The sequence below is a fragment of the Quercus suber genome, unplaced genomic scaffold (genome assembly GCF_002906115.3).
Source record: "Quercus suber isolate HL8 unplaced genomic scaffold, Cork oak 2.0 scaffold_500, whole genome shotgun sequence".
Taxonomy (NCBI): Eukaryota; Viridiplantae; Streptophyta; class Magnoliopsida; order Fagales; family Fagaceae; genus Quercus; species Quercus suber.
In genome coordinates this window covers 415,353-428,509 of record NW_027069949.1, presented here as the reverse complement: position 1 = coordinate 428,509, position 13,157 = coordinate 415,353, and the positions used below count along the sequence as shown (strand labels likewise).

At 34.6% G+C, this 13,157-nt stretch overlaps 1 pseudogene; it reads right to left on the bottom strand.

Moving 5' to 3' along the window:
- Positions 1-7,583: 7,583 nt before the first annotated feature.
- LOC136063220 (uncharacterized) lies at positions 7,584-12,546 on the bottom strand (annotated as a pseudogene).
- Positions 12,547-13,157: the final 611 nt, after the last annotated feature.

Below are 13,157 nucleotides of genomic sequence, written 5' to 3'. Positions count from 1 at the left end.
TAACAAAAAGGGTATGAGTATGAAAAGGTGAAGCTTGAAAACAAATGGTCAACGGCAAAAGTGCATCTCTAATATACCAAGACTTCACACAAGAAACTACAACCTGTTAGTAAGAATTGTCAAAATTTTCCATGATGTTATGAACAGTTTTTGCCATTTCGTGAAACTACATTATGTTAGCAAAAGTGGCCCCAAAATGAGAGATCAATGGAGGATGTACAAGCAAAATATCTGTAAACAAACCTAACTATAAAAACAAATTGACTGATAATGATTACATCAACCAATGGATTAACATAGTAACTGCCTGTGTGAAAAGCATACCCAGAGCCCTCCATTCACCAAATAGAGAGAGACCTTCATCACAGTCTCTTTTATATGCAGATGTATGAATCACCAGTCCCCTAGTTCAAGTTTTAGGGAAGATGAGGACTCCATGAAGATCAAACTTCCTCACCTTTCTACTTCCACTCTGACACCTCTTGGTTGTGAAAATTCGAGGAAATATAACCACCACTGACTAGTATGGACAGATCAACAATCAACCTAGTCTGTCTCTACCATCACCGCTGCTAGTATGTGTTTTTGGGTTTTTAGGTCTCTACCCTTTTGGGTCTACAAGAAAAGAATTGGACCCAGTTAGACCCGATTTGACAACGGATCAGACCCAGACCCGAACAGACTTTAGTTAATCTCTCTTTCTCTAACAGAAAAATTGACTTACTTAGCAATCACAAATTTCCCACTCTTTCTTTGAGCCCACACTCACTCTTGTAATTCCCTTTCTCTCTCTACACACACATTCTCTCTAAAAGTAGAGATAGAAAAAGCACCTACTTGCTCAGCAAGAAATCACAAATCACTTTCTTTGGCTAAAAATCATCGTGTCCGACTCTCAAATACCTAGTGCCACCAAATAAGTTTAGACTCTCAAACTTTGATATGATTTGAAACCCAAAATTGAGTATTGTGAAATCAAAGAAAATGGTGGAAGGCGAATCGAAGAAAACAGAGCAAGCCAAGAGAGGAACCAAAGTTGGAATGGACAAGAATCCAATAGAAGAAGGTGTCTTTGATTTCAAATCTACTACTGGGATGTGTTTTTGGGTCTTTACCTTTTTGGGACTACAAGAAAAGAATTAGACCCGATCAGACTCGATTTGATAGCTCGTCAGACACAAACCCGAACTTAGTCGATCTATCTCTTTCTCTAATAGAAAAAATGACTTACTTAGCAATCCCAAATTTCCCATTCTTTTTTTGAGCTCACACTCTCTTTCAGAATTCCCTTTATCTCTCTACACACAATCTCTCTAAAGTAGAAATTGAAAAACACCTACTTACTCAGCAAAATATCACAAATCACTTTCTTTGGTTGAAAATCATCATGGGTCTGACTCTCAAATCCCTAGTGCCGCCAAATAAGTCTAGACTCTCAAACTTTGATCCGAATTGAAACCCAAAATTGAGTATTGTGAAATCAAAGGAAATAGTGGAAGGCGATTTGAAGAAAACAAAGCGAGCCAAGAGAAGAACCAATGATGGAATGGACGAGGAGCCAATAGAAGAAGGTTTCTTTGATTCATCTTTGATTTTAGATCCACTGCTGGTATGTGTTTTTGGGTTTTTAGGCCTTTACTCTTTTGAGTCAGCGAGAAAAGAATTGGACCTTATTAGACCCGATTTGACAACAAGTCAGACCCGATTTGACAACGAGTCAAACCCAGACCCGAATAGACTTTAGTCGATCTCTTTCTAATAGAAAAATCAACTTACTTAACAATCACAAATTTCCCACTCTTTCTTTTAGCCCACACTCTCTCTTGGAATTCACTTTCTCTCCCTACACACACACTCTCTAAAGAAGATATAGAAAAAACACCTACTTACTCACCAAGAAATCACAAATCACTTTTTTTGGTTGAAAATTATCGTGTTTCACTCTCAAATCCCTAGTGTCGCCAAATAAGTCTAGACTCTCAAACTTTGATCTAAATTCAATTTTGGGTTTCAATTCAGATCAAAACTTAAGAGTCTAGACTTATTCAACAGCACTGGAGATTTGAGAGTGAGACATGATGATTTTTTTGGCAAAGAAAGTGATTTGTTATTTCTTGCTGAGTAAGTATGTGTTTTTAGTAAGTATGTGTTTTTTTTATTTCTACTTTAGAGAGTGTGTGTAGAGAGAGAAAGGGAATTCCAAGAGAGAGTGTGGGCTCGAAGAAAGAGTGGGAAATTTGTGATTGCTGAGTAAGTCGATTTTTCTGTTAGAGAAAAAGAGATATCAACTAAAGTCTGTTCGGGTCTAGGTTTGACCCATTGTCAAATCAAGTCTAACCAAGTCCAATTATTTTCTCGTAGAACCAAAATAGTAAAAGATTTAAAAATCCAAAAACACATACTAGCAACAGATCTGAAATCAAAGGCAAATCAAAGACACCTTCTTCTATTGGCTCCTCGTCTATTCCATCTTTGGTTTCTCTCTTGGCTCGCTCTATTTTCTTCGAATTACCTTCCACCATTTCCTTTAATTTCATAATACTCGATTTTAGGTTTCAATTCAGATCAAATTTTGAGAGTCTAGACTTATTCGGCGGCACTAGGAATCTGAGAGTCAAACACACGATGATTTTTAGCCAAAGAAAGTGATTTGTGATTTCTTACTGAGTAAATAGGTGTTTTTTCAATTTCTACTTTACAGAGAGTGTGTAGAGAGAGAAAGGGAATTCTGAGAGAGAGTGTGGACTCAAAGAAAGAGTGGGAAATTTGTGATTGCTAAGTCAATTTTTTTGTTAGAAAAAGAGAGAGATCGACTAAAGTCTGTCCAGGTTTGGGTCCAACCTGCTGTCAAATCGAATTTGACAAGATCTAATTCTTTTCTCGCAGTCCCAAAAAGAGTAAAGACTTAAAAATCCAAAAACACATATCAGCAACGGATATGAAATCAAAGGCAAATCTAAGACACCTTCTTCTATTGGCTCCTTGTCCATTCCATCTTTGGTTCCTCTCTTCGCTCGCTCTGTTTTCTTCGATATGCCTTCCACCATCTTCTTTGATTTCACAATACTCAATTTTAGGTTTCAATTCAGATCAAAGTTTAAGTGTCTAGACTTATTCGATGCCACTAGGGATTTGAGGATGAGACATAATGATTTTTAGCCAAATAAAGTGATTTGTGATTTCTTGCTGAGTAAGTAGGTGTTTAGTCTATTTCTACTTTAGAGAGTGTGTAGAGAGAGGGAATTCCAAGAGAGAGTGTGAGCTCAAAGAAATAGGGGGAAATTTGTGATTGTTGAGTAAGTCGATTTTTATGTTAGAGAAAAAGAGAGATCGACTAAAGTTTGTTTGAGTCTGGGTTTGACTCGCTGTCAAATTAGGTCTAAGCGGGTCCAACTCTTTTCTCGCAATCCCCAAAGGGTAAAGACCCAAAAACACATATCAGCAGCGGATCTGAAATCAAAGGCAAATCAAAGACACCTTCACAAATATATATATATATATATAATCCAACATAATAATTAGCTTCTCTCCCATAAAAAAAAAAAAAAAAAAATGAAGTTCATAGAAAAGAAGGGCGTAAAAAAAAAAAAAAACACAAGGTGCATTTGATTTATCTTGGCCAATTAAATGGCACCTGGGGTATTGGATTCAGTATTAAAAGAATGGCTGGGGCTGGTTAGGTATGTCTTAAATTTGAATCTTGCCTAAAATGAAAATGGAATAATCCTAGTTCATTATTATGGTTATGCAAATTATCAAAATAGGATTCAATCATATGCAATTATTCAAAGAAGAAACGGTCATACTAAAGCTTTATAAAAAGCAATTACTTTAATAGTAACTATTCTGTTTTCAACTGATTATGCCTAATTTGTAAGAAGAAATGGACCAAAGATAGAGCAAAATGGCTAAAAAGTTTGAAATGGGAAACCAAGTTTTTTATTAAAAAAAGGTCTGTTGAGTAAAATTTTGTGTTCAATCAATCATCTTGAGAAAATATGAGAGGGCGAATCCTATAGTAGTTTTAGTTCTTCTATGAGGGATGACCCTGAAGCAAGGTTGTCAAAATCGGGATCTTATATAAGATCGTGAAAGGTAGGTGGGATCGTGAATCATAGGATCGGATCGTGGATCATAAGATCCTACATATTTTCATATTTAAAGTAAAAAACACATTAATAATGACTTTGTATGTTGAATAATCACGTAAATTGTGAATTTATCCATAAAAAAACAAAGATTTGCCTTATATGATGTAATTTGCATGTCTTACATCGCTATGTCTATATTAACGAAACAAATATATTTACTTTTTGACCCAATGTATCTAAAAAGTTCAATAAATGTTTAATTAGCAACCAAATACCAAAATATTTATCAATAATATGGAAATATTTTTTAAGTTCTAAGTTCCAAGTTTAAAATCCAAAATAAGTTATCAAATGGAAACTAGCTAACTAAAATATGAAATCCAAAAGCAAGATTAATATTAAAGTGAAGTGAACATTTAATTATTCTCATTATAGGGTTTTTTATGACCACTGTTCTAATCATCATCAACCATTTTATCATCTATGTAGACATTGTATATTTGTATACTAGAGCTGCAAAAGAGATCAAGATATAACTTCACACTCAACTATTCAAGTTATACCATTTAGCAACAATTACAGAGTGTGCTCAAAAAAATCAATCAATCAAGATACAAATACAAGCATACTAATAAAATTATATATAAGAAAAACATTTTAGTAATATTATAACACAAATTAGTATATTGATCAAACAAATTTAACAAACATTATAGCTTAAAATGTAGCAAAGTCAATATAAATTCTTCATTTAGAAATGATGAAGCATTCCTTCATTTTTATTACAAGTGAACTAAAAACTAGAAAACATTTGCTTAGGTTAACATAATTTTATAAAAAATAAATATAAAAAAAGCCATCGCATCCCCATCACAACATAGAAAAAAAAACCATTAAAAGTTCATCAAAACCAAAAATTTATCCTAAAAAAAAATGATGTTTTGGTAGGATCAATAGGATCCAATACATTCCTACACGATCCTACCATTTTTACAATTCTAGTGCGATTTTAAACGATTTGATGAAGTGGGATTGTAAAATCGTGTGATCCTACGATCCAGATCGTGATTTTGACAACCATGTCTTGAAGCTTTCAAGATATAAAAGGTCAAACTTTACTTTGGAACACCAAAATTGTATGTAAAATGTGGTTCAGTATGCAAATAAATAGAATTTGGTGGAGCAATAGTACTTATCAAAAAAGATGAATGCTTCTCATTTCTTAAAAGAAAGACTTGAGTCACCTTATTTTGCATATTAGGAATTTGTTCACAGCCTGATCCATCCTCTCCTTCAGAATCAGCCATCTCCTCACACTCAAACTCTACATGTTCTTTAATTTCTTCATCAAGGTCGCTCAATTCTTCCTGCTCCATCACAATCTTCGGATGAGACAGGTCACCTATATCATCATGTGATATCTGCTGATGTTATTACTTGGTATTGACAATCCATGGCTACTTGAAACAAGGTCAGTAGTAACTGTGGGACAAATATCACCCTGCTAATAATGTGGGCCATTGAAGTTTAGGGTTTTCATTGTAGACCTGGAGTGTGATGCTGCCAATACTGTCAGTTGGATTACATGCAGTCACATCTCTACTTTCCATGCCTTTCTTCTTTCTTGATGTATAGCTTAGGTGGATCTCCAAGTCCAGTTCATTAGTTTTCTCTATAGGGCTTGGAGGGTTAACACTAGTAGCCAGACCAAGACTTAATAGTGACTCAGTCTGGACAGTGTCAAAAACTTTCTCAATAGTCACTGAGTCAGTATATACATGACCGGTTCTTTGTAGCCGTTAGGGCTGTCCACGGGTTGGGCCGAATCAGTTTTCGACCCAACCCAGACTCGACCCGCCAGCGTCGGGTGGAGGGGCGGAGTAACCCGAAACTGACCGCCGAAAAAATCAGTCGGTTCAGTTTTCAGTGATGGTTAGCGTCGTCGGGTCAAATCGGTTGCCGGAATTTTTTTTTTTTTTTTTTTTTTAAAAAAAAAAAAAAAAAAAAAAAAAAAAAAAAAAAAAAGGTCACCGGAATCTGGAACTTTCGCCGGAAACTGGAAATTCTTGCCGGGATCTAGAAAATTTCGCTGGAAACTGGAAAATTCTCGCCGAAAACTGGATTTTTTCTGAAATCTGCATTTTTTTTTTAGCTAGAAATTGTTGGGTTTGGCCGGATCTAGCTAAATCCCACCAGATATAGCCGGATCTGGTTGAGATCTCCCTAGATCTGGTCAAGATCTCGCCAAATCTGGCTTGTTTTTGCAGATTTGGCTAGATTTTTTTGTAGCTCGATCGGGTTCGGGTTGCTTGGGTTTTGGAGATGCGAACCCGCCACTCGACCTGCTAGTGTCGGTTTTTGAGAACGGAAACCCGCCGCCGACCGACTGGACCTTCGGTTCGGGCCGAAATCAAGTTCTCGTTGAGCGGTTTGGCCGGGTTGTTGGGCGGCGGTCGGGTCTGGACAGCCCTAGTAGTAGTGGATGGAAGTCAATGCCAGAAGATACTTTAGATTCCTCTTGACATCAGAGATTTATTAAAACCTTCAAAATAGTTTTCTAGGTAAGGATTATGGAAGAGATTTAGGTTCAATTGAGGCAGATTTTCTGAAAAGAAAATGAAAGAACTAGAAGTACTAGTGCTGCAGTTCAATCGATAATAGGGCAGACGTCTATCTTCAGGGGACTGGAACAGTAAAGGATGCATCTGAAGATTAGAATCAATGCGTTTTCCCTCAGGAATACATTTATTCCTATCAACTTTAGATTCTTTTGGATGCGAATGTCTAACATTGTCTTTCAGGGGACTATTTTTTTCCTGTACAGCTTTTACTGAATGGGTGGTTCCCAAGTTCACAGCATGAGGAATTCGAGAAAGTAAATTTTCTTTTCCAGAATTACAAATACCACCTCTAGCCACTAAAATCTTGGTAGATGCTCCAGATTGAAAGCCTTTGAAGTCAGCCTGTGAGACTACACAAACAGATGGTGGAAGATTCACAGGAGGCAAGTCTAGCACTAATTTCACTAAGAAGGAATTAGAAGCACCACTTTTTCTACGACAACGATAAGGCTGAAAAAAAGAATTAGGATTTTCTGATATTCAATGTCATACCAGAATCTGGATGATTTGGTTCCATTTTATTAGATGTACCATTTCTAGCACTAGCAAACTAAGATGAAATACCCAGGTACACTGTGATAGAGTTAAAAACTTGTACATGATTCCAGTCTGGAGTTGAGTCTCTCTGAACCCATCATAAATTTGTTGCTCCCTTATATGAGTACCCTCTTGTTATAATGCATAGAAACATGCATGCACATAATAATATATGAGTAAGAACACATTTACACATTAACAATGTTACGTGCAAGTATTATTTAGTAAGTAAATTCATGATTTCTATTTTTCTAATTCAATAATTTATAGACCATATTTCCCATTTCTATTCAACATTACCATTACACTAGAAAGCTTAATAGGTGATGAACAAAGATTACATTGAGTGTCTCATAGCAGAGGCCAACTAGTTTACAGCAAAAAGCACAAATTTTGTGCAATGAGACACAGTCTGCAGCTGTAGGTGCATGTTTTAATAACTATTAGCAATTCAGACAAAGTTATCTGATCCATGGACAACTAATTAGAATATTGTATAAAAGCAATGGGAAGATGTGAATAGTTGAATTTCAAATTTTCAATTCAAATTTTCTAGCTCAAAGTTAACAAACCTCCTTTTCGGATGTAGTTTGCCAACTTGCCAAACCTCCAGTTTTGCACTTTTTTTCTTTTTAACTCATACAAACACCACCTCTCCTTTTTTTGCTTCATCCTACTTATATGACCTCTGAGTTCCAAAGGCAACAAGCAACTGCCGAGGTAGTAAAGATGGTTCTCTATGTGAGACAAAAAATTGCCACACAAACATCCAATCTAATTTATAAACCTTATGTCCCTGGGAGATTTGGATCAGATAGTAAATCACACAGGAATCAATCAAACAGAAATCCTCTTAAGAAAAATAATAAATTCAAACATCTCTAGGTTGAATTTACCTCCTGAATACATGTTATCTCTTCCACAGTCAATGGAGAGGTCTTCATTCTCCAAACTGCCTACATGAAGTAGAAAACAACTACATTAAAAGTTTACTGACAAACAAAATGCCCATCTGCTTTTGCCATGTTCATATGGCATATTTGTTTATCCACCAAAACAATCTAACTAAAGACCACGTCCAGCAATGATATAAGACCTAAAAATTAACTATTACAATTTTCAAGCATCCAAATACCATAGATTTTTCTCGACCATTAGTGGATGAAATGTTTGGTTGAAGAGTCAAGAATGTATATCCACTCAGTTTTAATTAGAGGTCATGAGATCACCAAGAATGATAAATGTTGGAGACAGAAAAAGATGGAAGTAGTAAACAAAAGGAGGACATAACCCAAATGCCCAAAATGTTTCACCATGTTCAGATGGCATATATCCACCAAAACAATCTAACTAAATACCACTTCCTACAATGATATAAGACCAATAAATCACAAGTTAAAATATTTGAACGTCCTAATACCATAAATTTTTCTTGACCATCAATGTGATAAAATGTTTGGTTGACAAGTCAAGAATGCACATCCACTCTTTTAGATCTTCCACTTGATCTTCTTGTACTTTTTAAAGTTACTTTGTGTTCACTATCATGGCCATAGAGAGTTTTTATTTTCAATAAAACTCTTATTACTTATCCAAAAAATAAAAAAAGAGGCCATGAGATCACAACCAAGAATGATAAATTTTGGAGATAGATAAAGATGAAGCCACAAATTAGCAGCATTGTTTTATACAATTAAAAAAACTGCTATATCTCCTCTATTTATAAGTTCTAGGTGGAGGGTGATGTTGTGGGTTCAAGACCCATTGGATGCATGTGTAACTTAACAATATAAAATAATAATAATAATAAATAAATAAATAAAAATTTGCTTAAGATGACTATCAATTAGGATGAGATAAGAAGAGATCAAAATAATTTATAATTTATCTTGGTTGTGCTCAAGATTGTTGAAATACCTTTATGGGATTTTCTGGTGCTCTAGATGAGCAACGATTCTTTTGCCTGACAAAAATCTCCAACAAAAGTGGTACATGTCAATTAAAATAGTCAAAAATTGCTTAATCATGACAATTATGTTGATGAATTACAACACACCTAATGCCAACATGACATTAAACTTCAGAACTTAAACGAACTAACAAATACTATGACTCCCTATCATCATGATCATTAAACTTAACCTAACAAATACTACAATTCCCTATCATCATGATCATGAAACTCTAAAACCAATCGCAATCTTTATTCAACAATGTACATGATGAGCAAAAAAATAATTGACCATATTAATCCATTATCATGTAAAAAAAAAAAATTTATTTCCTCAAAAAGAGAGGATATTGAATACGCAAACACCCATAAGTAAACTCACATCTAGTCAAACTAATTAACCAAAAAGCTAGGAATGGAAATGGGACTTTTTAAAAGGATAACTTGCACAAACCCTCTAATTCAGGGAGCACAACCAAATTATTTCAGAATTTATTTCTTCAAATTTTATTGTTGTTGGAAAACTCATATTTCTTTTTTTTTCTTTTTTCTTTCTTTAGATTTTTCAGGTGGGGATCGGTGAGGATCAGATTTCATGTTTTTTCTAATAGGGATAAGATTTTAAACTATTTAATTTATTTTTAGTTGAGGATTTTGAGGGATTGTATGCTTCGTATTCCTAGAAGCTCTATAAAAAGGCTCCAAGTGGTGGTTTTTTATTTTTTTTATTTAGATTTTATTGTTGTTTGAAATTCAGACAGCTCTCGGCAGTGAAGCCTCGACTGTCTTGCATCACTATCCAGTGTGAAGCCAACCAAAATGAGATAGATCAGAATTGTGGATTCTTAGTTTAATAAAAAGCAGCTTCCGAACAAAGAGGGCTTCAAGGGTGCATTAACAACAAAGCCTTTACTCCCAAAATTTTGGGCTCAACAGAGAATTCGAAGTCAACTATATGTATTTTTATACATTATTCTGTCTTAATAGGAGCCACCTCAATCTTTAAACAAATATGTTCATTTTGTGTCTATCTGTCCTTGTATTTCCATTTATCCATCTTAAATCTTAACATTCATCTATGCACATTTTATAAACATATTGCTTCTTAATAGCTCAACATTTAGTACCATATAGCATGGCTAGTCTTATAGCAATCTTCTAAAACTTTTTTTTAACTTAATAGGTATTTTACGATCACACAATACTCCAGACACACCTTTGCTCTTATCCTATAATTCACATGCTCTTCAATCTCTCCATCATTATGAATTACATATCCAAGAAATCAAAAGCACTAACTCTTTGGTATCTCTTGACCATCAAGTTTTACAACTCCGTCTTTATTTATCCTTTGCTTACATTTCATGTAATCTGTTTTAGACCTACTTAACCTAAAACCTTTAGATTTTGAAGCATCCCTCCAAATTTTTAATTTGGAGTTGACTCCATGTCTAGTTTCATCCACAAAAACTATATCATCTGCAAAAAGCATACACAAAGCAACTTCATCTTGAATCAATCTAGTAAATTCATCTATAACCAATGCAAAGAGATGGACTTAAAGCTAATGCTTGATGAAAAACTATAGTGATATGAAACTCACTTGGGACAATTCCATTTGTTCCCACGCCGTTACAACTACGTAATATATAATTGTAATATACTTTAGAGGAAAGCTTTTCTTTTCTAAAACCCACCATATAACCTCTCTAAATATCTAGTGAGTGGAAGAAATGTAATTGCTAAGAGAACCTCATCTTTAATAATTTTAATATTAGCCTTAGATGTGTACACATACACACATAGAATACATTACCATATCCATCTAGCAAAAAATAATTTCAATTGAGTCTTACAACCTATCTAGTTTCTTTCCAATGAGATTTGGCTCAAATGGTACTTCCTCCTTCCACAAGAATGGTTGGAGGGTGAAGTTGTTGGTTTAAAAACTACTAGGTGCAATTGTAGCTTATCAATGAAAAAATAAAAAGCATCTAGTTTCCTTTCATCTTTTGACCGAAATAAAATACTTTCATGCTTTTAATAGTTTGGACCCAAGAAAACAAATATACGTACATACATACATACATACATACATATATATATATATATAAATTGTTTTGCATTCCTATGCCATAAGTAGCTCCATCCCTCCTTTACAGAAAGAGCAGGAGGAATAGAAACACAACTGTCTAAGCAAGCTTAGAATTTTGTCTAAACAATGATTACCAGAATAATTTTGTGTTTGAAATTCAAAGTCTAGAACTACCTGATGCCTCGATTTGCATGGAAGAAACCGTTGTTGAATAGCCTTCCAATCCGTATTGTATTTCATCAACCCCAGCACTAATAGCCTACATTAACCATGACCATGGCACTTGGAAGTAATTACAGGAAACAAATGTTCAACATAAAGGTTAATGCGTATCACCATCATCAACTACAGAATTAAATGGGACCCACCTAGGAAAAAAATGAAAAAACTTTTTGTTATTTAATCACATACTTGCATACTTGCGTACTTGAAATAAATTTAATCATGAATAGAGATCTTAAAGCTACCATTCCACCATTAGTCAAACCTATAGTAAAATTTACTACGCAGAAAAACCTTTTTTAGATATACTTTCATCTCCCAGTATATAAAACAATATTCCTATTCTAACAGGTGAAGAAAGCATTAAGGATTGTGAAAAAATTGTGAATCATAAGAGAGATTCCTGTTAGAGATCAAACCCAAGATTTTTCTTTTTTTATGATGTTATATCTAAGACATGAATCCTAACATCCCATCAACTCCATTATTTTTGTCAAAAGAAAAAACCTATGCCATTAATATCCATACCTAAAGTCAAATGCATTAGCCTTGATTTCAACATTTAAATTTCATGAGTCTTTTTCTTATACCGTGACAAAAGTATAACTATGAAAAGCAATGCACCTTGAAATGAAGGCATTTTAAAACTGAAAATAGTAAGTAATCAAGATCAAGTAAAGCCACCAATTCAGCAATAAAACAGTCAAACAGAGAAGAAAGCATGTAACTCACTCATCCTCTACATTAGTGAAAAGCACCCAATTTATAACAGCTGTAGAGAGTGGCTTATGTGGAAATAATGAAGGATTGAAGAAAGGAAAAAAATCTCTGAGCTAACTTTACAATTTCCTTGGTAACTAAAGCAACTGATTTCTTCATGGTGCTTTCTACAAGTGCAACAGCCATTGTTTTTTTAGGCAATTGTTGACTGGCTGTAGATGAAACCATGTTAACAGCTGAGGTAATGGGTCCCCTTAAAATTTCAGAATTAGCTTCAGTATCAACGGGAAAGAAGGAAGGAGAAACATTGGTTCTCTTTCAAAGGGAGCATCACTACTAGATTTCACAGGACGATGTTGATAGTCCTGTACAACTATGACAAGAATTTCATATCAATGACAAAGCATACAGAGGTTAAACTTTTGAACAAGTGTATGATTGTAAAAGCATGAAAAACACTTGAAAGCTTCTAAATGACATACTAGTATAAACATCATCTGTATATCTTCCAACTATATTGAGTGGAGCCACATCCAAGATGGACAGTAACAGACCACTTATCAAGGGCACCTAGAAAGAGTCCTCGATGTTTTGGAAAGAATCCACTTGCTCATTGAAAACATGTACACATCTTCCTTTAGAAGGATACATGTTTTGAGAAGCTAACATCTGGTTATTTACAGGAGAGCAAACTTTTTGTGTATTAAATGGAGGAAATGATTCTAAACTACATTGTGCTGGGGTGACTCTGGGATGTTCATCTGGCACAGATGAGCAAACATATGGAGGGTAAAAACAAATACTAGGATATGGGACACTTTTCCAGGCTAATACTTCATTATGTTTTTTAAGCATCTCAAAAATCAATCCCTGAACCTGGGAGGCAATGTGTTACAGAAAAGAGTCAAGAACACACACAG